Below are 21615 nucleotides of genomic sequence, written 5' to 3'. Positions count from 1 at the left end.
TATTAAGTGGTAGTTGCCTTATTTGTGTTTTAGCATCTCTTAACAGGAGAAAAAATTATGGTATGATGTTAAAAACATTTTTTTTACGGTAGATTTCTGGCAACCACAGCTGCCAGTTTTTTACCGTAAATTTTACAGGATGTTTTTTACAGTGCATCGATGAAAAAAAGAGAATTAGCTCACTGATAGTTTTATGTGGAGGCTGTGAACATTTTCACATGTCGTGGTCTTTTAAATGCATTTGGTTTGAAGGCTTTCTGCCTTTCCCTTCCAAAGATTTGGACAGAAGAATATTCTAGCTTGGTCAAAAAATGGCTTAAAAACGACATAGTGAAGGCCGTGAAAACAGCCACATGTATTTTGTACGCACACATGTGTTTTCGTAACTCTAGCAGTTATCGTGAAAAGTCAACAGTCGTGCCAATTGTAATCGCTTTTATTTTTAAAGACATTTTAGAAAAGTGTCATCTCTGTGACCCAGTGGTGAAGAGCGGCCTGTTCTGCCAAATCCACTAGATGGCGCTACCTCTTAGCTCGCGGCTCCTGTCAGTTGAGTTCAGCGTTCTGCGCATGGGCAGTAGGGACTAAGAGGCAGTGAGCGACCGTTAAAAAGAACCCGAAATGACTCCAGAGAGTTGTAACGGTAAATACGGTGTTGTTTCCCTATTTGCACCCTAAATGAGTATAAAGGGGTATTTCATAGGATTGAGACAAGATTAGCAAGAGGGGTATTAGATTTTAACGGAGTACACTGAGGCGGTAGCCAGTTTTTAGACACCTTCTCGGGCTAGGGATATCTGTTTATTGATTTGTAAGTAATGGGTTTCACATGCTCCTTCATTCTTTACAGAGACTTATGTTTAGCACCGTTTGTTAAGTGTACGCAATTGTGAGTCTTATACTAATTATTGTCGTAATGTAGTTCTCGGGGAGGTGACCTGCCTATTTCTGTAATGTCATTTCTTTCTTTTTTTGTTGTTCAGTGTAGATGCGTTTCTGTAACGGTCAGATGCAATGTAAAAAACTGTCAAACTAAACATGTTTTCTTTGTTTTCCCCTCTGCGTGAAAGAACCAGCGCCGTATTTTGTGTATATAAAAATATCGTTATATGTCATTTCTTTTATTTTTATTTTTTAAAACTAAGAACAGATCAGACCACATACTCACCTAGAAAAAAAGAACCCCCAAATTATATTTGTGTCCTGTGCTAATTATTCTTTGCCAGGCAACGTCTATACAAAAAAGTTGCATTTAATACCACTCGATATTAATATATTTACAGAGATAAGCTTTCGGATCGTGTCGTTTCTTTTTTTAAAAGACAAACGCAAGATTTTTTCAAATAGCTCCACACATTTTCTCATATGCACGTATTCTCCAATATCATCACAACAAAACCATAAAGTTTATTCCACAGATATGACACTATTGTGCAGTAAACCAATAAATTAAAGAACTAGCAGAACCCCAATAAAAACACCCGGCCAGCACAACATGTTAATATCATACCTTTTTACCAACAAAACCGCAAAAGCAAAAAACAGCAAAAATATATATATATCCCATTTTTTTACCTTATTCTGAAGCATGATGTATATCCAAAATAACCCAGACTAGCTTATCTCCAAACCTGGAGGCTATTGAACGTTATTGACTTTGTAGTAAATGTGTGAAGAAGGACCGCGAAAAATAAGGCGATCTGATTGGTAAAAAGCGCTGTCAGTCATTGTATTTTCAGCCATTCAGAGGCCTTAGGGGGTAAGACTTCCCCTAGAAGCCTCAGGCTTCATTCCGTCTGCCTATTAGCTGTCAATCATTGACTCAGAAGGGCTAATCAATCAGTTTTTTATCAGTGTCTTCTCAGTGCTCCTTTTTTACAAACTGGAAGTGAACTCTGAGGTTTTCTTCATTACATAACAGCAGATAAAGGCTCTTTAGCAGTGTCTAATGTTTTTTATTCTTATTATTTTCAATATGTTTATGATTTTTTATTATAGGCCTGAAATTTAATTCCAGGTACAGTCTTCTCAAAACATGATGTCGAATTTTTTCTTATTGATCAATTTGTCCCAGATTTTTATCCAAGCTAGTAGTCACCCAGAACAAGGTTTTCAAATCATCCCCAGGGCGCTGACAGGCCTAGAATTGAAAATTCTGACCTCTGAATACCAACAAAAAAAAACATTTTTGCCTACTGTTTTTGTTGTTTTTTTTTCATATGTTTGTCTGCAGAGTGGACACATTAAGAAATATAAGAGATTTGTTCACACTCAAAGCCAAGGGGGTTAGTTTCAATTTAAGACCCGAACCAGGCTCTTGCTATGTTCTGCTGCAGAGATATAACAAATGTTTAAGGGGGAGGAAATTCCAGGCAGAAATTGGCTAAATGTGTCAATGGTAAGAACTGGTTCAGATCAAAGATCAAGCACAGATCAAACATCAGGATCTCACACACTGGGACTGATCTGTGATCTGTGATGTGGTTGAGTGTGAATTGTGGTGCTCTAGCAGGCACAGTCTGTGCTGTGCTGAAAAAAAACTCTTAAGCATAGTGTAGTTTTTGTTAACAAGTTTATCAGTGAAAAGGCCACGGGCATTTTTCCTCCCACCTATATTCTCAGAGTAGAATAGAATTTATTATTAGCACAATTTATTACAGTGCTAAATTTAATATTATTGATTACTAATAGTTTATGCTAACACCTAACTTTCTTAACGCGAGAAATACTGCTCAATACGGCCGTATATCACTATAGGAAGCATAACACCGTAGCCTCCAATTACCCAGACCACAAAACAAACAAATAAATGTTAAATGAAATGTCAAAAGAAAACTGAGGACATAAAGAAAGGGTTTCAGAAATCAAACAAAGCTTTATTCCTTTTGCCCAAATCGGGAGACATTAGAGGCTTGCCACACACCCGGACTGTTACAGTAACACATTAGCAAGTTAAAGCAATTACGTTGAAAAGCCGGGTGTAATAATTGTTTTCTTCCTTGATGTTCTGATCTGCAAGGCAGTTTTTTCCGCAGCGAATGTGGATTCCGTCTGGCATTGCCAGATTGTGAAAAATAAAAGTATTTTATGAAACACACATTTGCGATTTTAATCAAGATGAGGGTAAGGGAGTCTTCTCTATGACACTCTCCCGTATAAAATTAACGTGAAACAAAACAAAAACTAAAAATAAGATACAGGTACAATCGACAGACATTCACAGCATGTAAATGTTTTATGATATGTCTATGTTAGGAATGTCTGTCGATTGCATCTTATTTTGAGTTTTTGGTCAGACCACAGCCAGGACCCGCCGGGCCCCACAGCCCCATCTGCACACACCCCCACAAACCCACCCGCACACACCCCTGCACCTCACCGCGCCCGGCCACCACTGCGTCACACAGCTGCCAGCGCACCTCACCGTGCTCGGCCACCACTGCGTCACACCACACAGACGGTGTGACGTGAAAGATGGTGACGTCACCGTGCAGGCGAGCAGACACACTCTCTAGTCAGGCGTACAGTATGTGTTAAATATATTTAGATCTTTGAATTAATATTATTATTGATTTCTTTAGCCTCACAGCATTGTCCAATAATACGCTTCTTGTGTCTAATTTTTAGTTAAGCAGGATTTGAGCTACAGACCATAAAAAACCGGGATTCACTTTTTTCACATATTGATGATAACGATATCGGTAACAGTCTGAAACTATCCATTGTTGTTAATAAATGACTTAGATTCGAACATGTTGTGATATTCAGAAATATAAAAAAGTCAATAGAGTGTCCGTAATATTGCTATTTTCGTTTTTCAAGGTAATGTTTGATAAAAGAAAACTCATTGCGATAGCTGGGTTATTTTGCTTATAAGTCAGGCACTTAAACCATCACGCTACTGAGAAAGTCACATAACAAGTGGTGAAACAGCCGTACACATCAATAGATATGTGTATATACTACTGTGCTACAGTACATGAATATAATTATATTATTAATTTCTTTATATATGCGATTCCATATTATATTCCCTATTAATCAAATTCTAAAAGTATGCTTCTGTTTACTCTGGTATCGAGCGTATTCACAGAAAAGCTTAAAACTATCACTTTTCTCACAAAGTACTGAATACTGTATAAACGTACAGTAACATGGTCAGAAGGAGCAAGGAGCAAGTAAAAACGTTTCCAAAATAACCACATGTAAGACTTTGATTCTTAAAATGTTTAGGGAGAAATGGAATACTGGTGTGCATTTTTTCTTTCAAATACCAAGACCATCCATATACAGTACAGTTTACATACAGTAATATTTTTGTTCCTAAATTAATATCTTTAATGAGCATGTGAAAGGCATGGTGAATCGGAGATTCTCAAGAATTACTTTGTATGATTGGAAACAAATGTGTGATTGGATCAATGAAATGCTGTGGCGTTATTTTTTGTCAAAGAAAACAATAGTCTTTAGATTTACAAAGAATGTGGACCAGGGTAATACTTTGAGTTTACAGCTTGTCCAAGGTCATTCATTATTAATACTATGAGTAATATCTTCTGTAAAGACTTTGATGGCGAAAGCTCAAACGCTGTACATGAGAGGTTGAGCTTTATTAGCTCCACCTGGCGGTAATTCCGGACACTAATATCTTACTTGCGGTATTATACGATAACCCGTGTTATTCTGGGACACTCCCACCACGTTTTACCGCAATATAATCCGCTCGTTTTGAATGGCTGCATCTGTAGGTATATAGTTCTTTGAGTGTAATATGGTGAAAAGCCTTTGAGAAATATTTGAACCCTAACCCTAACTAACAAAACCCCAAGCTAGGTATCCCTTCCTAGAGCACCGCATTGGATCCCAATCCTCCGCAGTCAGCCCCAGCGTGACACTAGGGTTAGGGTTTTATTCCCATACAATGTAGACAGTTTTTGATGGCATGGCTGTGTTTTAGGGCTGAAAGCATACTTAGGAATACAGTTCTTTCAATGTTTTCTAAACATTTTTTTCCTGACCTATATGGCTGCATACAGTGCTTTGCCCCAAAAGGGAATGGTGTCTGAATTGCCCGACAATCAGCAGTTCAATTAACCTGTTTTAACTTTCAAACTCTTGCCATGGGCTTTAAAATCACAGGCATGTTAACAAATAAAGCCAAAATGTATTAGTTGTTTCTTTTAGGCCACATAAGCATTAACTTACATTGATTACACTAAGGGGTGGAACGGGCAGTACGGGAATAATTACGATGGTGGAGCATCGATAGTGTTACGCCAAAATAACAGATTTGCACCTTTTTTTAGTCAAGAAGAAATACAAAAAAGAAAAAATCTCCCACTCCTCCTCACTGAAACATTCATCGCAGTGGCAGCTCCTCCACCTTCTTCATCTCAAAACGCGACTCTAACTCCACAAAAAAGATGAACGAGGTCGGATCTTGTAATTGGAATTGCATTTTCCAAATTCCCAGCTTGCAAATTTATTTTAATTTGTATTAATTTTGTATTAGATCGCGTCTTATGTAGGTCACGTTCTCAATCTGTAAAGCGCCACGCAGCAATCAAAGTCTCATCTCTGAACTCACAATTGCATTATTACTGAGAGAGTGACGGATTGCTCAAGGGGTTAAATTGATCGTAGTTTCTCAAATGTTATTACTTTAGCTAAAAAAAACATGCATGGCAGCGACAGAGTTTTATTTTTGTGTGGTTACTGCGCATCTGCAACCTTGCAACCTGGTAAAGGTCAGGCGAAGTCTATTTTCTAAATTAGATTCCGGTTTTCTACACTGTGTAACCAAAGTGGTAAAAAATACTGTTTTTTACATTGGGTGTCAGCAGAAATCTCTGTCGATTTTCCATTAAGACCAGCTTCAGTAAAACATCATGCAAACGGTGCCCTTTTAAGTGCTCCCATTTTACTATCCTGAAAGCAGCTAATTCGTTTGATAAAAATCGATGTGTATATCAATAAAGATGTTAATTTGTTCAGTTCAAGATTTGTAAAAACTCGTGTGAGGGCATGGGGGTGTAGCGACGCTTTCCAGCACGTGGTGAACCGATGCGACCGCCTGTAAGAGATGGGAGTCGCAAGCGCATCATTGTCCGAGGATCAGAGCAACAGAAACGTTTTTTTCAAGCAAAGCAGTATCTTCGTTCATATTTTTATAAATTGAAATACAAACATATCCAAAAACAATAACGAGTAAAGAATGGGGTGTGAATTCGAGCACTGGTCTTGTTACTTTTGGATGTGTGCTTACTTCATTCACTTGCAGTGGCTTTCTAGTAGTCTCACCTTGTAGTCTGTTTTCAGATCTGACCTTAAGACCCTGGCAGTCACATACAGTAGATCTTATGATGTATTCTGTATATTGTCTTCTGTATATTGATTTATTTGGTGAAATTATCTCTCGTGAATGTGCACTTTCCTAAGAAAACAATGTCTTCTGAAAACTGCTATGTAAAATAAAGATTAATAATTGAGAATCTCTTTAAAAAAAATAAAACTGCAGACTAAATTTGTAACTTGCACAGTTCTTTAAATCAGGAGTGTCAGACTCAATTTCTGGAGAGCCTTGAGTCTTCTAATGTTTGTTCCACATGTTCTCTCAGTTATATGCTATATACATTATACTGTTAATGCAGCTTCACAGTTATCATCACTTCCGTTCAAATAGTCATTATTTAATCACACTGATTCGGCCTTTTTGTTTTTATTGGAATTTCTGAAATATTTCGACATATACTGTTTTTCCACCATTTCTAGCTCAAATACATACTCAAAAATCTTGAAATTAAGATGCCAGTATTAGACAAGTCCAAAGCGGTTCATGGAGGAAATAGAAACATATCCTATATCCTATACAAATTGATCATGCTAGTGATTCCAATACTTATTTTTGATAGATTTTTAATGCCTTGGTATACATATCACATGGGCAATATCAATCGCCAGACAGGATTGTACTATAGGCATCTGGGTGTTTATGTTGATTCTTTAATGGTCAAATTAGAACAATAAAATTACAAACAGAATGTTTGGGTACAACATGAAGTGTGTAGCTTACTCCCTTCAGCATTGAGACTATACATAAGGTTTACAACACTAGTAAAATCGCATTTATAATACTGCATTCATTTTTATTCACCATACCTCTAAAATTACATTAGGTAATTAAATGTTCACACTTTTAAAGTTCAGTGGATTGGTGAATTCATAAAAATGAAAAAAGAAAAAACCAACCAAAAACAAAAGTAGTGAGAGATATTCCAGTTTATAAAAAACCAAGGAGTGTAGATGGGGTCAACCATTTTTTTGTAGCAAAAGAGCCGCAACTTGAAACTAAAAGAGAATTAATTCTTGAAAAATGCCGTGGTATTGATGCTTCAATAAAATGGCTGGGCTGCTTGTTACTTTGGAGAGCTGTGGGTGCTTTCAACAGGATTCCTAGTTAGGTGTCTTAAGGCCCAATCTAGGCTCCTTGAAGTAGCAGCTAGAAATGGGATCTATATACAGTTAGGGGTGGCTTCTCTTTGTTCTTCAGATTACAATCTGTATGTTTCATGTTGTTTTATAATCATCAAGGAGTTGACTTGAATTAACACTCCTCTTTTATAAACATGCTGCCTTTAAACTCTACAATTACCAATCAGCAAATAGACAATGTTAGCAGTAAGTACAGCCCCCTATTACTGTGTCTCCAGTTGTAAATTATAGAATAGAACTGCCTCCTTAGAGTGTGCTGCATTTTGGTTTATAAAATCATTAAGAAGAGATTCAGGAAATTCCATACAGGTCTGATTGTTTGTAATCCCGTATTTTTCATGTTTGATTTATACATTCCATTACATCAATCAATATGCGATGTTACCGTTGTAATGCTTGAGTTGAGTACTGATAACACATCACAACACTTTGAGGAGTTTTGATTGAGTGCCAGTTTCAGTACTCGTCATTTATAATGAAGTAAATCAGAATAGTTTGTAATGAAAACTGTGTTAAGTAAGTAGACTGGAACCAGTGATCTCTCTGTCCGAATTTTGACATTTTATTGAAATAAAGAGAAGTTTACTGTTTGGACTCTGTGGAAGAAAAGGATATTGCATAAGTTTCTACTGTTCTGCATGCAGTTCTTAGGTTCATGTTCTCCAAAGAAAAGAAAGTGGGATTGATGAGCCCAAGACCTCTACTTAAATTAAATAGAAATGATCACTATATCAGCTAACTGTCAACATGTTTACTAAAAATGATCTACAGATTTAAATGTCTCTTGCAGTCTTTCTACTTAAAATATGTAAGGATATTATTAAGGTTCAATTACAGTACATGGAAAAGATAAGATATGGAAATTAGCAAAACGTGCATTTACTACAAAAACTATGCCAGTTTTCTTGAAATCAAACATTAAGCATTAACAAGCCCTGAGAACTTCATTGTTCCTGCCTCTCAGATGGACAGAGATCCCTGGTCTCCCCAACCGAGTGGCTCCTCTGAGAAAGACCTGCAGTTCACTAGAACAATGAATATAAGTCAGGAAAATGCAAAACGTGCCAAACACTTTGGTAAGTACCTGATTTATGCTTCCTAGACTTTTAATTTCAAGATGAGTGATGAGTTGAGATCTGTAGTTATCACTGTGTGTACAGTCTGTTTTGAATTCTTTAGCTAATTCTGAACCCAGAGAAAAAAGAGTAATTTAGGTTCACAATTACTCCACCAAAATCATTCCAAACATTTCTGACCATGGTGTGGTAAAGGAAAGTGAAGTACATTTCCCTCCTTGTGTGAGGAAAAAGACATGTGCTCCTGGTAGGGAGTAGTCTGTGTCAGTAACATGCTGTATGTTGGCAGGGCTTGAGGAGATGAAGTGGGCTGTGCGTGTGCAGTGCTACAGTATATGTATGAAACACCAGGCACATTGAGAGCTCCTGCACGATTAGCAGTTGCTATACAAAAAGATTTTCTGCTGTCCCTGTCAGAGCTGAGGACATGATCAAGATAAATTGGAATCAGGACTATATTAACAGAGCTTTGATGGGATTAACCTGCTTTGCCAAAGTGCACTGATTCCCATTATTGGTGTTTGTGTGGTCACCTATTGTGTTGATTCCTGGCTTTTCAATGCATCTGTCCTCTTCTGCTTCTATTTCTTCTTCCCTGTCCCAAACCCTCTCATGGCAAAACAGCAGCTAGTTCTGATCTTGCCATCAAGCTAGAGAGTAAGAATATTCCTCTTCAGAGACTAATATTTACTGATCGGTCTATTAAAGTAATGCTTATCAACCCTGCTTCTGGAGTGTCTTTTACTTTTCCTTCTGTCTGATCTCTAAATTATTGAGGCTGAATTATTCTTTTTATTTGGTGATTTGACCTCTTCAACCTGTTTCTACTTTTAGACTTTGGTTTCAAAGACTCTGCTATGGACATGTTATGCAACAAAAAACCTGACAAATAAAATTCCACCTACTCTGCCCTCAGTTTTCTTATTAAGTGGTAGTTGTCTTATTTGTCTCTTAGCATCTCTGAACAGGAGACAAAATTATGGTATGATGTTAATTAGTATTTGGTGATGCCACTTTGTCAAAGACTTAAACCAGGTGATTTCAATCATTGTATCATACTGTAGACTGCAATGTGAATTTAATCTCAAAAGGTCCAATCACTTCATTCAGTCCATTACTTGAAAGAAGGCAGGTGTGAAACTCAAAAACTGAGCATTGATGGTATCCAACTACTTTTGAATTAGCTTAATCAAGAGCTCAGCTGGCACAGTGGTATTCCAGTGCTGGGGATGAGTTTTTACTGAGTTAAAATCTGTAGAAACTTCAGTAGAATTTTCCTGGGTTCTTCCATAGTTTAGTTCCAAATAACTGATCAAGTCTGCATTGGGATATACAGTTATTAGGAATAACTATATGTAGATTGCTCTTGCACTGGGGATCCTAGATAAGTGTGTAGATCTGATGGGCAGCATGGTGGTACAGTGATGAGCATTGCTGTCTTGGTGTCTCACTTCCTGGTGTGCTATCTGCAACACTAAATTAAATAAAGTGGTTAGAAAATAAATGTGATCTAGTTGCTTTTATAATTTTTTAGGAATGCCTTTCCTACTTTGTCCTTCAGGTGAAGCCCGTGAGAATTGCCCTGTGCTAACTAAAGCCACGCTTGTGCGTTCTCGCTATTTCTCCAATGGAATCAAGCCTGTGCCGCCGAACGCCCAACCCAGGTCTGTCCATGACACACGGCCCTCAGAAATGTACACATTCAGAGCAATTAAAATGCTGCCCTTACAGCTCAAGACGGTTGTGGCTTTCATAAACAGTGCACTGAAGCTTGTTTTCCAAACTTGTAACTTTGTTTTTGCTTACTGCCACACAGGTAGCCTCCTACTTTTATGAACATCTTTTCTGTTTTTTTGTGGGGGCTGGAGTGGAGAGTGTTGATAAAGATAGGTTGTTGTTCAAGCTGGCATCTTTTGTGGTTTTATGTGCTTCAAAGCAGGATTGTGAACTTGGCAAGGGAGTGAACAGAGTTGACAACACTGCTCGAACTCTGTAAAGATGACAGAGCAGTGTTTATTATTTTTTCACTTTTCTCCACTGTGTCTCCATTTGTGTCTTGTCTGCAGGTCCAATAACTCCCCTCCTTTAGTAGCAAGACCTCGCTTGGCTGGAGTCCCCTCCAGAAGGCTGATGGCTGCTTCCAGAGTGGAGGACAGCCCCAACCAAGGTGCTGACAGCTGGAGCTGCTGGCCTGTCATTTGTTTGAATGAGTTTGCTTGTGTGTATGAGTGTGTGCTGAGAAACCATCCGTGAAACTAGGCAAAACTGAAAGTAACCTAGTAGCTCTAGGTTTGAACAGTACAGCACAGTAGAGATTGAAACTTCCTGTCTGCTGGGACTCAGTTAGAGTTATAGAGATAAAGAGGATAAAGACCTTGCCGATTATTCTTCTCAGTCTGTTTTTGCATTTGCCCTCCTTGTGTTGAGGTTGCTGTGTGTGTCAGTGCGTCTGCTACTGTGGGCTTTGGTGTTGTGAGATTGGTGAAAAGGGTGACAGTTCTGAAGGGTGTTGAGAAATTTTGACCTTGTTTTGTAGGGGTGACCTCAGATGTGAGTGTAGCGGGACAACGACTGACCCATTCTAATGGGCCTGGTGAGCCTGAGGAGGACAGGCTGATAGTGGTGTCCCCACCTGCTGCCAGACCCCCTGGCTGTGTGCCCCGCAGAGTTTCCAGAATCCCCACATGTGAGTTGGCTGCACCATTGGTTAAGATGTCACTAATGATAATAGGGACTGGTACCAGAGTTACATGCAAAACCTCAGTGGTAACAAAAACTCTCTAATGGCCTGTGAAGAGGGATTTATTACAGACTTGACACTATTCCTTTCTAACATCCCACCTTCATAACTGTACAAAACGAAAATAAACTTACCTTTTTATTCGTAATACAGGATTCTCCAGCATCAGGGAAAAAAAAATTGTATTACTGTATACTTGGTTCTGCTCTGTCTTTTTAAACTGCCTTTCATCAAGAAAAGGCTCTTCTGCTGCTGCTGATGTGGTAAAAACATTATGTTTCTAACATTCGTTTTCATGAATGTTTTTAGGAGTCCTTTGGTAAAAGTTTAGAGGATAGTAAGACTGGCCTTGGGGATCATTGTATTGTTTTATTTATTTTGAGGATCGTTTTGATTTTGGTGAGTTATTAATGGGCAACAGTATGTTGGCAGGGCTTGAGGAGATGAAGTAGGCTGTGTGTGTGCAGTGCTACAGTATATGTATGAAACACCAGGCACATTGAGAGCTCCTGCACGATTAGCAGTTGCTATACAAAAAGATTTTCTTTTGTCCCTGTCAGAGCTGAGGACATGATCAAGATAAATTGGAATCAGGACTATATTAACTCCATAGACATCTTCATAATAAACAGTAAATCAAACTTGGGAGTAAAAGTAGAAACGATAAAGGAAGTGCATCTAAAACCATGAAGTAAAGAACAAGCTACAGTACTTCAGCGTTGCTGAAGCTGATAGCCTGCAACAAATATTTGGATGAGATCCTTGTATCATTTAGGTGCAATCTACAAAATGAGCTCTTCACATTGGGAGACCTTATGTTCTTAATTTTTTAACTTAAAAATAACAGAACATCTAGTTAACTTCATACACTGTCTTAAGAGGCAGAAATTAGGTCTAGAAATAACTACAGCATTACAATACATACAGTACAGAAAGAGTGGAGAAATAAATGCAGTGGTATTGCTGTACTTGCATTTAGTTTCCGTGATGTGCTTGAACAAGTACTGAGCCAACATTCTAAGGCATATGAGCCACAGGCAATACATAAAGAATGGAGAAGCAAGGTCAATTATGATTTCAAAATAACGACTTTATTAAGCACTTGAAACCACCAAGAAACAGCAGAGAATAGTTTAAACACAAATAACGCAAGTTCTGTCTCTTTCTGATGTCTTCACTGTGATGTTTCATTCTTCACCATTAAGTCTCTTCTTCCCCTTGGAAGTCTAACAGACACAAAGGTGGGAGAGTTGGTAAAGGTGGAAGTTGGCACCAGGATAGACAGACGGGCTGGGTGATCATGTGCATGAAGCATACAGAATACAATACGTCCATCAATCAGTCAAGCAACATCACTGGGAGCCTCAAGCTCCAGCCCACCTGCATTTAATTAAGGGTGTACCAGAACAGGCCTGCCACAGTACTTTCATTTTTCATCTTTCACACAATTCAGTAATGACTAATTCATTCACTGATTATGAATAACATACATTGACAAAAATAAAGTAGTTTTTAATTAGTGAGTGATACCTTTAAATACATTGGAAGCTAAACATATTCCAAATTAGTTTTTTTGTGCTTAGTACTATAAATGTAAAAAGAATAACCTAAATAATGCATTGGTAGAAAAGTATTACAATATTTAATATCTATAATCTATAAGTTTCTAGAGCACATACTACATGTAATATTCATTTTAACAAAATAAACAGTCTGACTATTAATGATGTATATTGTCCCCTATTAAGTGTTTGTGAATGTAGATTGTGATTTTAGACATTTTAGACCTACATTTTCAATTTAAAGGAAATGAAATGTTTCCGTTTTAAAATTAGAGCTGTACTGTAAAATACAGGACCGCAGACCACAGACAGTACCTTTTGCTCAAAGTCGGTGCTTCAGGGAAGACAGCAACCGCTGTCCAAAGTGTCTGAAATGACAAATCTTTGCATGAGACTCATTGCACCATGGAGTTGCAAAGCTGGCTCCTTGAAGGAAATCACCATCTTACCCATCTAGGAAAAACGCGAGGTTGTACCTGGTTTCCTGAGAGTCGTCTTGTGCCAGCCGAGTGGCAGCAGGCAGGATGCGGTTGGTGATGTCCCTGGGGAGGTTACGTGCACCCATCCTCTCCACCAGGTCTGCCAGGTGATGTGCCATACACGCCCTCACTCTGGAGTTTAGGTGTATTGTATATTACTGAGCTGTTACTTTGACTGAAACCATATCAGCTTGTGACCTAACCATTGCCAATGAGGACCTCATTTTCCAGTGCTTAACCAGATTTCTTTTAAAATGATAAAAGTTTGTATTTCACCATCTAATGTTGTTTTTACATTTTTGTTAAGTATTTTAGCATTGTATGGCAGCATGGTGGCGCAGTGGTTAGCATTGCTGCCACGCAGTGTCCAATGGGTTCAATTTTGGACGTAGGGTGCTATCTGCTTGTGTGTTCTCATGTGTTTCTGGTGTGAGTGTGCACGTGTCTGTGTCCAAGGTTTGGCCGGATTTACATCCGCTGTTTGCAGAAATAGGCTCCAGCTACCCTGTGACCCTGAACTGGAGAAAGTGGTTAGAAAATGAATGGATATTAGCATTGTAGTAAATATTCTTTGTTACATGCTTTGATTTCAAGCTCCATGAAACGTAAATGACCCTTCATAGCTCCTGGAGTCAGACCCAAAGATTCTGGGTATTATTCTATTCTGTATATTTCTGCCCTCACCTCAGACCTCCATTCAGCAGTGTGTTGATTGCACGAGCAGGGGTACAGCTCTGCACCATGCAGTCTAGTGTGCTGTCTACGCCTTGTCGGATGAAGGTGTTGGATTCTCCGGCTTTGTGCAGCAGCACCTTAACTGTGTTGCTCAGTTTCGGGTCCATCCCTCTCTGCAGGTAGGTGAACATGTCTCCCAGACACATCACTGCCATCCTAGACACAACTGATCGCAAGTTCTTCACCTGGGGAAAGGCAAACCACTGTTAGCACTGCAGAGCCTCGTCTGTACCCCTCTCTATAAATGGGTCAAATGGATACAAAAACGGTGAAAAGCAATCATCCAAATTAACAATTAATATTTTGGAGAAATCACACCTCCTGCAGAAGCTCTAGGGAGACATCATGCAGTCTGCTGATCAGGATGGCGGGGTGGTGTTGGGACAGACGCCTTATGAAGGTCAGTCCGTCAACCTTCCTCTCCCTGAATTCAGTAAACAGAAAGAAATACATCAACCAGGACAAGAAAAGAGGTCTAACTGTATAGAGCTATGGGCAACAAGGTCTGTATTTTCCCTAGTCAGAATTGTATTCATAGAAAACGGAATAGGTGGATGCTGATTGTACTCTTTTATGCCTACCAGTCGTCAGAGGCCAGAAACTGAAGGCTCTGGGTGAGCGTCAGCTCAGGCCTAGAGAAGCATCGCAGCCCAGGGTGCTCTGGACCATTTCTCCTCTTCCCTTTAAGGGCAGGGGACAGCTCATCTAAAGGTCACAACAGAGTGGGGAAACATTCTGTGATCAGTTTGGTCACCACTGATTTGACTAAACCAGATCGTGAAAGGCTTCTGCCTCAGGGTATCAGTAAAAAAGCTCTAGAAGAAGGAAAAAACCTGACCTTGAAAGAAAGTGGTGGAAGAAGGTGAGAAAATCAGTGCAGATGTGAGGGAGATGCTGATCTGACCTGCAATATGGGGGGTACTGTTCAGAGGCAGAAAAATGACGTTTGCCTCTCCTCTGCAGATCCATCCCTCCTATCATGCGCAGGCGTTTCTTAACACTCCCCGCGCTCCTCTTCTGGTCCTGGACGTGCCCCATCGTGTGGGCTGTTACTGGTAGGTTTGCTTTCTGCTGTAATAACAGACAAGCACAAGTCAACCCTGGGGAATCTAGGCTCAGCACAGTTTTGGGACCAGCTGGACCAGTCCTGGTAAAAGTTTTTACTTTCAGTCCTCTGATATATTTACTGTAGGACCCCAAGACATCAATTGTTTCACAGCATTGAATAGTGATTCATAGTATTCATATACATATACATTTACTTGTACTTGCTCCACCTAAAAAAACAGTACTGATGTATGTCAGTGCCAGTATTAGCAAATTAGAAACTGAAATTGCAATTGCGTAGCCAGCAAAAAATCACCCTGGGAACAGGATAGTGATAGGATAGTGTTTAGAGTAATCAGCTGCTCAGATCTCAGCTAAAACTAAATTGCACAAGAATATATCATCTGTAGCATAAACAACTTGGAGTGTAAAAAAAGAATCCATACAAATTGACAGAACAGATCTGATTTAATTCACTTACGTTTTCTAAAAAGAGAAGAACAAAACACTTTCGTAACTACTTGTCACCCTCAGGACTTGGTTGCTGTTGTGTGTATTTTTAGGGGAGTACAGTATAAAACAAATTTTGCGTACAAATACAGTATATTCAGAGTCTAATCACAATCATTAAAGAAACAAACACAATTTAAAAACACTTCCATAAATGCTATATATTTTTGGGTACTGCGTCTTACAATTATTATTATTGGATGCCATTAGAGTTGTTCATAACATTTACTTCACTAGGGACAACAACATCCAAGAACTGAATGTTTTGTGAATGCTAGCAATACCTACCTAGAAAAATTTGGTTTAACCCATCTGGTTAATAGGCAGCCTCCTGGCCATAAGACAAGCAGTCTCGAACCCCAGTCATTTGAGTGAACCGAGGGGTAGCTGCAAGGTGGAGATGGGGTGTAGGAGGAATGTTTGAGATAAATGCGAAGGGAGGTGTTGGAGTTCAGTATACTGTATGTAGCTAGTTTTATAATGCTGGTGATTAGGAACAGCTGTGTGAGATTGACTTGTCATTGTTATCCCTCCCGAACGTCAGTTAATATCTTCCATAATTTTCTATATCTGGCAAGCCTTCTTGCATTTTATTTTGAGTTTCCTCTATATTTTGCTGCTGTAACATAACTTACAGCCATATGACAGCAACTTTATAATGCTGCTTATAAAATTAAGTACAGTACATAGATGAAAGTGCCATGCAAGGGATTTGATAGGTGTTTTCTAAAAGCATGCTAAAGGCTTTCACAAGTTATCCACTAGAGTCTACAAAAAATGTAAAAATGTTTAGATAAATAACTGTGCCTGATCATTGTAGGCAATCTGGCTGGTCCCAAGATGATCAAATCCCTCAAATACCGAAGATGCAAATACCACTGTAGATGAAAATAGAACTTATTAGTCCTGTTTCATTGTTATTCCCTATATACTGAACCCCAAGGTCTACAAAAACATTAAAAATGTTTTAATTTCTGAGCTTTCTGAGATAAATAACTGTGCCTGATCATTGTAAGCAATCTGGCTGGTCCCAAAATGATCAAATCCTTCAAATACCAAATATATTATAGTTGGAAAAGAAACATATTAGTCCTGTATCATTATTATTTCCTTTATAGTGAACCCTTGAACACATTTTTGCTGTTTGTTATTATTGGGTCAATTCCTTTCCAGGCTGTATTTTTACATCTAAAATACTTTAATATTCTATTCCAGAATACTGTCTGTATAGGGCTTCAAATACTATAGTTGTGAATATTAGGTCAGTACGTAGACAGGACTTGATCATAATATACTGTAGTTACACTTGTGTGCTATGGCATTACAGTATGCAGAGTACACACGTGTGCTGATGGAGACATTATTACCAATCTTGATTGTTTTTGATGTCTTGATGTGAAGTGTTTATAAATAAATATACTGTAGAAGGTATTATAAAAAACTAAGACATTGATGAAACACAAAAATGAAAGACCTACAGAGCATTTTCAAACTCAAAAGTTTTGTTTGTAAAAAACTCAAAACAAAAGCAAAGAGAAATAAAGGCCTCTTACTCACCTCCTCGACCTGGGGGTGACTGTTCTGTTGGACTGCCTGCCCATAGACTCGCGCCAGGGGCTCGACACTTGTGTTGCCAGTGCTGGTGCCTTGCCCAGGGCACGACATCAGGGTCTGCTGAGAAGCAACTCGAGTGGAGCTCCCCAACACTCCTATAGAGACAAAGTGACCAAAGCAATGGCCCTGAGACTTAGACCTGCACTGAGCTCTTGAGAACATATGAACATATTTCAGAACCAATATTAATAACTGCATCACCTGTTTTATTTTTAAAGTGTTAGTGAGTTGGAATATATGATTTAATTACATGGTCTGACAGGCATCACTGAAATGGACGCAACAATATTAAAATAATAATGTGATAATAGCCAGATTCGACTGAAAGCAACTCACCAAATTGAGGCTCAGAAATTACACCAACAAATTGTTATGACTTTAAAAATATCACATCTCTGCCTATGTTACACATTTGTTGACTACAAAAACTCTATCATCATGATCCAGAGTCCCATTGACTACATTAGATTAGTTAAAGCCTGCATTCCCATCTGATATTATCATTCCTTTGTGGACTAACTATCACATAATGCATCACATAACACATAATTTAACAAAGAATCAAGGCTTAATAGTCAATTTTCCTTTGTTTTTCCTCAGAAAAACTAATTATCCTTCAGAGCCAGTCCTTGTTATCATTAGTAACATCTTAACCAATGGTGCAGCCGACTCACGTCTGGGGATTCTGGACACTCTGCGGGGCACTCGGCCCGCGGGTGTGGCAGCAGGAGGGGACACCACTGTCAGCCTTTCCTCCTCAGGCTCACCAGGCCCATTAGAATAGGTCAGCCACTGCCCCACTACACTCACATCCGGGGTCACACCTGCAAAACAAAGTCCGCATTTCTCGACAACCTTCACCTGTCAAAACCCACAGCAGCAGACACACTGACACTCATGCCGAAGTACAAATGCCAAAATGAACTGAGAAAAATGTAGGCAGGTGTTATTCTTTATTTCTTTATCTCTAAATAAGACCCAGTAGGCAGCAATAATGAACAGCAACTGTGTTTTCTGTGGACAAAGACAGTTTTTTCACTCAAGAAAATGACTAGGAAATGCAATAATCTAGTCTAGAAAAGAAAAAACTTAAACAGACTGTGCCCCATTCAAAACCCAAGCTGTAATGTTTAATTACTGTTCAGTTTTGCCCAGTCTCACGGCTGGTTTCTCAGCACACACTCATACACACAAGCAAACACATTCAAACAAATGACAGGCCAGCAGCTCCAGCTGTCAGCACCTTGGTTGGGGCTGTCCTCCACTCTGGAAGCAGCCATCAGCTTTCTGGAGGGGATTCCAGCCAAGCGAGGCCTTGCAACTAAAGGAGGGGAGTTATCGGAACTGCAGACATGAAAAAAATCATAACAATCAGCACTGCTCTGACAGTTATCTTTACAGAGCTGCCAATTTTGTGATCCCCAACCCCACAGGCAAGAATGTTGTGATGTCCACCACTGGTGTGTTCTGACCTCCTCGTAGTCCACTGCCTCCTCTTCTCCATAAAGCTGCAGGTTACTTTCCATTGGGCGCTCCAAGGGGCGCCCTGTCTGGCCGGCCTTTCCTGAGTCCCTGTCAGGCAAGGGCTTGGTTCCTTGAGAGATCAGGGGCACGGGTTCAATCCCATTGAAGACACAGCGGCAGGTTGTGGAGCACATCTGAGAAGCTCTGAGGAGCTCTTGGAAGGTCCTTCCCTGGCTTCCCCTGAAGAACACAGACAGGGCTTACACATACTGTCTGAACATAACGTTCTGAGAGGAAACTATATTTCCACTTGACCTTTAAGAAGAATAAAGGGTGAGGACTGCTTGTCTATTGTGAAGGCTTTAGTGGTTAGTCAGGATGGCAGTCTTCCTAACAAGTTGCCATTGTTGCTAAAACACTACATCCAGTCCCCTGCTCTTTCACCACATGGAGGTCAAGATTGTGCAAACCAATTTGACTGTAACCACTACCAGTCTTCATAATAGGCAATCAGTCCTCAGTCTGATACTTAACAGTAATCAATAGTATCACTATCACCAAAATTGGAATCAAAACTGCAGTTGTCAAAAATCATCCAAACTACCATTATCAATGTTCCTCAATTTTTATGATCACTTAATAAAAACTGAACAAGATGAAAGAAAGGAGAAAGAACAGTGGGGCCAGTCTTACTAGCCTCTAAACTTTTACCAAAGGACTCCTAAAAACATTCAAGATAACGAATGTTAGAAACATAATGTTTTTACCACATCAGCAGCAGCAGAAGAGCCTTTTCTTGATGCAAGGCAGTTTAAAAAGACAGAGCAGAACCAAGTATACAGTAATACATTTTTTTTTTCCCTGATGCTGGAGAATCCTGGATCATGGATAAAAAGGTAAGTTTATTTTCGTTTTGTACAGTTATGAAGGTGGGTTGTTAGAAAGGAATAGTGTCAAGTCTATAATAAATTCCTCTTCACAGGCCATTAGACAGTTTTTGTTACAAGTGAGGTTTTGGATGTAACTCTGGTACCAGTCCCTATTATCATTAGTGACATCTTAACCAATGGTGCAGCCGACTCGCATGTGGGGATTCTGGAAACTCTGCGGGACACATGGCCAAGGGGTCTGGCAGGAGGTGGGGACACCACTATCAGCCTGTCCTCCTCAGGCTCAGCAGGCCCGTTACAATAGGTCAGTTGTTGTCCCGCTACACTCACATCTGAGGTCACCCCTAGAAAACAAGGTCAAAGTTTCTCAAAACACCCTTCAGAACTGTCATCCTTTTCACCAATCTCACAACACCACAGCCCACAGTAGCAGACGCTCTGACATACCAACCTCAACACAAGGAGGGCAAATGCAAGAACTGACTGAGAAGAATAATCGGCAAGGTCTTTATCTTCTTTATCTCTATAACTCTAACTGAGTCCCAGCAGACAGGAAGTTTCAATCTCTACTGTGCTGTACTGTTCAAACCTAGAGCTACTAGGTTACTTTCAGTTTTGCCTACTCTCACGGCTGGTTTCTCAGCAGACACTCATACACACAAGCAAACTCATTCAAACAAATGACAGGCCAGCAGCTCCAGCTGTCAGCACCTTGGTTGGGGCTGTCCTCCACTCTGGAAGCAGCCATCAGCTTACTGGAGGGTGTAGTGGCGAGGCTTAATAATAAGGCAGAATTAAGTGTTTCTGAGCTTTCCCAAATTAGGCCTCATTTCTCTGTTCATCTCTGTGGTGCAGCCACAGAGAAACCATTCATGCAAGGTGATTTAAGGTCCAAGGACAGCTCCCAAAGGGGGATGCATTTAGCTAAGCCTGGCTATCATGATCAATGGTCATCCATTGGTGCCTATCTGTCTAGGGAGTGCGAGTTGGACATCTGGACTGCATTACTAAGTGTCAGGACTAAGTGACTCATATCTCACCTTGATCAACCAATCAGGGACTGGTAGGGCCGAGTAACCCACGTGGGACTCTGATGCCCATGGAACTTTCAGCCAATCAATGAGCTGAAGTTCCTCCAGGTAAAAACAGGCAACACAGAGAGCCTGAGAGATTCGACAAGATTCAGATTGGGATTCAACAAGATTCAGATTCAGAAGGAATTCAAAGGAGAATCCCAAGGGCAGGACATTCTCGCAGCGCGCCTCCTGACCATCCTGAGACTCAGCCCGGACAACCACGGAACGGCCAGTGTGTCCGAGTGCCAGAACTTTCCTTTGTTCTAAGAGTCTAGAGTGGAGGTTGCCAGAGAGTAACCAGCAGCAGGCCTCGTGAACAGGTCGGAACTGTGGACAGCTGAATTACTATTCAGAACTAGCTCTTCACCAGGAACGAACCGGTCCTCTTCCTGACTTGCTGGGACCCACAGTCATCTTTTCTCCTGTGCACAAACTTTGCTAGTTAATGCCAACAGTGAGCATCAGCAGCGCACCGTCGCAAGCCGCACATCACAGCCTGGCACGGAGCCAGAGAGCGCGGATTGGACAGCAACAGCCTGCAACTGTTCCTTTGTGCCCGCAGGAGATCTGAATCCCCAAAAATTGGATGAGTATTCAACTTCAATGCATTACAGCTCGAGAATTCAATTGTTATCCCAACCAGTTGATATCAATTTAATTCCTAAGAGTTATGTACTTGTTTGAGTATCTAATGTAGAAGTTGTAACCAAGTTCACTTTACGAAACGGTCTTAATGAATGATATACTGAACGTATTTCCTCTTGATGTGTAACTCTTTGTAACTGATTGAATATATATCTTTTGTATTCTGATAACCCTCTCGATAAGATCTGTTAGGTTTATATGCATATTCTATGTATTAATAAATGTATCCTCGTGTATTAGTACCTGTGTGTGTGCGTTGTTTGAGTTATATCGCATGGTTGGATTC

The 21615-nt window shown here is 39.8% G+C and overlaps 2 long non-coding RNA genes across 3 annotated transcripts in view; one reads left to right on the top strand and one right to left on the bottom strand.

The window, feature by feature from the left end:
* LOC138226259 (uncharacterized) overlaps positions 1 to 21615 on the bottom strand; it is a 37767-nt gene that overhangs the window by 1339 nt on the left and 14813 nt on the right. The window contains exon 1 of one of the 2 annotated variants that reach the window (XR_011184450.1): positions 1576 to 1656. The exons of the other annotated variant lie outside the window; for it this stretch is intronic. This is a non-coding gene — a long non-coding RNA (uncharacterized lncRNA). Of the gene's footprint in view, positions 1 to 1575; positions 1657 to 21615 lie in introns of those variants that run through there. 2 annotated transcript variants of the gene reach the window in all.
* Positions 10649 to 13618, top strand: LOC138226267 (uncharacterized). Its single transcript, XR_011184457.1, has 3 exons — positions 10649 to 10734; positions 11104 to 11253; positions 13327 to 13618. It is a non-coding gene; the product is annotated as an uncharacterized lncRNA (long non-coding RNA).

The sequence above is a fragment of the Lepisosteus oculatus genome, unplaced genomic scaffold (genome assembly GCF_040954835.1).
Source record: "Lepisosteus oculatus isolate fLepOcu1 unplaced genomic scaffold, fLepOcu1.hap2 HAP2_SCAFFOLD_121, whole genome shotgun sequence".
Classification (NCBI taxonomy): Eukaryota; Metazoa; Chordata; class Actinopteri; order Semionotiformes; family Lepisosteidae; genus Lepisosteus; species Lepisosteus oculatus.
Note: the sequence above shows the minus strand (reverse complement) of the source record. Positions and strands in the feature narration are given on the sequence as shown.